Here is a 4,136-nt window from a genome sequence, read left to right as displayed (position 1 = left end):
CTCAGAGGGAGAACATCTTCAGGGAAGAGAACTCTTCAGGAGGTGAGAAACTCTAGGAGGAGCACATCTGCCGGAGGAAAATTCATGAGAGAAACATCTTCAGGAGGAGAATATTCAGGAGGAGAACATCTTCAGGAGGAGAACATCTTCAGGAGGAGAAAACATCTCAGGAGAGAACATCTCAGGAGAGAAATTTCGGAGGAGGACCATCTCAGGAGGAGAAACATCTTCGGAGGAGAGGAACATCTTCAGGAAGGAGAACATCTTCGGAGGAACAGCTCGGGAGAGAACATCTTCAGGAGAGTCAGAGGAAACATCTCAGGAGGAGACAATCAGGAGGAAACATCTTCAGGAGGAGAACATCTTCAGGAGAGAACATCTTCGGGGAGAATCTCTCACTTCACAGCGGTGGAATCTTCCTGGAGATTCCTGGTGTTCACCTCAACAACAAACTGACTGAGGACACACATGCTCTCTACAAGAAGTCGTCTCCACCTGCCGAGTGTGCAGGATGTCCTCAGGACCTTCTGACTCTGTTCTGCCGGAGGGGGACAGCATGCAGGACCGGAGGCAGACTCAGAGGACACACACAGAGACACACAACAGAGACAGAGACACACACACACACACAGAGACCACACGAGCAGACAGAGACACACACACACCGAGACACACACACACACAACAGAGCACACACAGAGACACACAGAGACAGAGACACCCAACACACAAACACACACACACAGAGCACACACAAGACAGAGACACACAGAGACAGAGACACACAAGACAGACACACACACACACACACAGACCAGAGACACACACAGACACACACAGACACACAGAGACAAAGCACACAGACCACACACACACACACACAGGAGACACACACAGAGACACACACACGAGACAAGACACACACACACACACACAACACCACACACACACACACACACACACACCCAACCAGCCACACTCTCTCACGTTCTCGATCTCCGCGAGCTCCGACAGGTTTGTCTCCTTCTTCACTTTGACTTCCGCCATTTTAAATTCAACCTGTCGTCTTCCTCTGTCTTTCTCTCTGTCTGTCTCTCTGTTCTGTCTCGTCTCTGTCTGCTCTCTGTCTGTCTTCCTCTCCCTGTCTCTCCGTCTGTCTTTCGTCTGTCTGTCTGTCTGTCTGTCCTCTGTGTCTTCTTGTCTCTCTGTCTCTCTGTTGTCTTCTGTCTGTCGCTATCAGGCATGCTAGTTCAGGGTCCTTAAAAGTTCGCTGTCGCGGGGGTGTCCTGAAATCTGCCTGAAGGAAAATAAATAAGATAATTCATAAATATTATAAATCATTTAAATAATTATAAATAATGTATAAATAATTATAATAACTGATAAATCAATTAATAAATATAATTAATTATAACATTTGTTTGATGTCCTCGTATGTTTCTTATATTAATATGATGAGGCCATACACGTGGGACTGAAACCTTGTTGGACGGATCATTTAATTTATTGTATAATTAAATTATGTAATATTAATATTGCTTAGGACGGTTTGTGTGTTTACAGTCCGCGCGGCGGGTCGAGGGTCGACCCGTTGAACGGGTTTTGAAACGAGCGCATGCGCGGTGGCAGAGCAGGTTTGCCATGGTGACAGCGTCGTACACAGACGGGCTCGTGAGACGTCGCGTGAATCATCTGATCTGCTCTGACGTAAGAAGATCTAAGATAATATTCGATATTTACATCAATGCATGCGCCAGTGACGTCCATGTTCTACACGAGGGTTGTCTCGAGGAATCAAACAAACGTCATGACGTAACCGTCAGAGCTACGTGACTAATTTTTTGAGAGAAACAATCAAAGTAACTAGTTACGTTACAGTTACTTTACTGGAGTATTACGTGCTCAGCCCGTTATACTGACTGATTGATTGATTGAGATTTATTGACAGATTGACAGTCGTAGTCATGACAGCAGGAGCAGTGTCCGTCCTCTCATCATTCCCATCATCCACCTCGCCAGACCACAGAGCCAAGAACACATCGGACACCAGCACACCTGTGTCCATCCAGTCAGGTACGACAGATCACCTGTGTGTCCCCGATCCATTCATCAGGTCATGTCACCTGTCACCTGGAGTCAACGCTATCCATACAAATATTCTAATCTGTATTGATTAACATTAACATGGTGATTCAGGAGGACAATGAACAGAGGTGGGTGTACAGCAGAGTGTGAACCGAGGTGTACAGGGGAACAGACGTGTCAGGACAGGTGAACAGGACAGGTGTACAGACAGGTGAACAGACAGGTTACTGACGGTGTACAGACAGTGTCTGACAGGTGAACAGACGGTGTGACAGACAGGTGTACTGACAGCGGGACAGACAGTGTACAGACAGATGTGTGTACGACAGGTGACAGACAGGTAAACAGAAGTGTCAGAGGACACGTGTACTGTACATGTGAACAAAACAGGTGTACAGACACATGTACTGACAGTGTGAACAGACAGGTGTACAGACAGGTGAACAGACAGGTGTACAGACAGATGTTGTGTACACAGGAACAGGGAAAGACAGGTTACAGACAGTGTACAAAACAGGTGTACAGACAGGTTGAACAGACAGGTAACAGACGGTGACAGACAGGTGTACAGCAGGTGTACGACAGGTGACACTGACAGGTTGTACTGAACGGATGTACATGACAGGTGAAAGACAGGTGTAGGCAGTGCCGACAGGTGTACAGACAGGTGTTGTGACGGTACAGACAGTGTACCGACAGGGAACAGACAGTGTACGACAGTGAAACAGAGGTGACAACAGGTGTCTGGACAGGTGTACAGACAGCGTGTTGTACTGACAGGTGTACAGACAGGTGTACTACAGACAGGTGAACAGGACAGGTGTACTGACAGGTGTTTGTACTGACACAGGTGTACAGACATGTACTGCACAGGTGTGTACAGACAGGTGTACACACAGGTTACAGACAGGTGTACAGACAGTGTGACGGACAGTGTACGGACAGTGTACAGACAGGTGTACTGACAGGTGTACAGACGACGGTGTATAGACACGTGACAGACAGGTGAACTGAACAGGTGCACAGACAGGTGTAAGAGACAGGTGAACAGACAGGTGTACAGACAGGTGAACAGACAGTGTATGCCACGGTTACAGACACGTGTCGATTGAACAGACAGTGTATGACAGGTACAGACAGGTGGTTGGGTGATACCGTTAAGCAGGTGTACAGACACGTGTACTGACATGTGAACAGACAGGTGTACTGACAGGTGTACTGACACGTGTACTGACAGGTGTACAGACACGTGTACTGACAGGTGAACTGACAGGTGTACTGACAGGTGAACAGACAGGTGTACTGTCTCTGCAGACTCTCCAGGTGTGTTGATCTTCTACACTCTGGATGGATCGAGGCCGGTGGAGGTGCAGCGGGGCTCAGCCAGCAGCAGCAGGAAGTACAACCAGCCAATCCTGCTGCCCGCTGGTCGAGTGTCTGTCAGAGCGGTGGCTGTCACCAGGTAACTGCTCACCTTCATCATCTGACTTCCTGTCCAGGTGTTCTATGAACTGCCTGTCTGTCTACCCGTCCGTCTCTCTGTCTGTCTCTCTGCAGTGATGGCAGAGAGAGCTCCGCTGTGACAAAGGTTTTCACGGTTGAACTTGTGGATTCAAACAAGGACGAGAACGAGGAGAACTTCCTGCAGAGCGACCAGCAGGTAATCAGATTACATCAAATCACATCACATCACATCACATCAAATCACATCACAATAAATGCACATCCATGCAAATCAAAGAAAATCAAAATCACAATCAAATACATCAAATCAATCACATCAAATCACATCAAATCACCAAATCACAAATCCAATCAATCACAAATCAAATCACAACACAGACAATCACGAATCACAATCACATCAATCACATCACATCACATCAAATCAATCAAATCACATCACACTCAATCACATCAAATCACATCAATCACATCACATCAAATCACATCAAATCAACATCAAATCACATCACAACACATCAAATCACATCACATCAATCAAATCACATCACATCAATCACATCACATCAAAATAACAATCACAAATC

At 46.7% G+C, this 4,136-nt stretch overlaps 1 long non-coding RNA gene across 1 annotated transcript; it reads left to right on the top strand.

Annotated features, from left to right (window-relative positions):
* The first annotated feature begins 2,016 nt into the window (after nucleotides 1-2,016).
* LOC113745068 (uncharacterized) lies at nucleotides 2,017-3,765 on the top strand. The gene is made up of 3 exons (XR_003461962.1): nucleotides 2,017-2,073; nucleotides 3,400-3,547; nucleotides 3,643-3,765. It is a non-coding gene; the product is annotated as an uncharacterized LOC113745068 (long non-coding RNA).
* The last annotated feature ends 371 nt before the right edge of the window (nucleotides 3,766-4,136 follow it).

This window comes from Larimichthys crocea, unplaced genomic scaffold (genome assembly GCF_000972845.2).
Source record: "Larimichthys crocea isolate SSNF unplaced genomic scaffold, L_crocea_2.0 scaffold40344, whole genome shotgun sequence".
Taxonomy (NCBI): Eukaryota; Metazoa; Chordata; class Actinopteri; family Sciaenidae; genus Larimichthys; species Larimichthys crocea.
The sequence above is the reverse complement of the archived record's forward strand: the minus strand, read 5'-3'. Positions and strand labels throughout refer to the sequence as shown.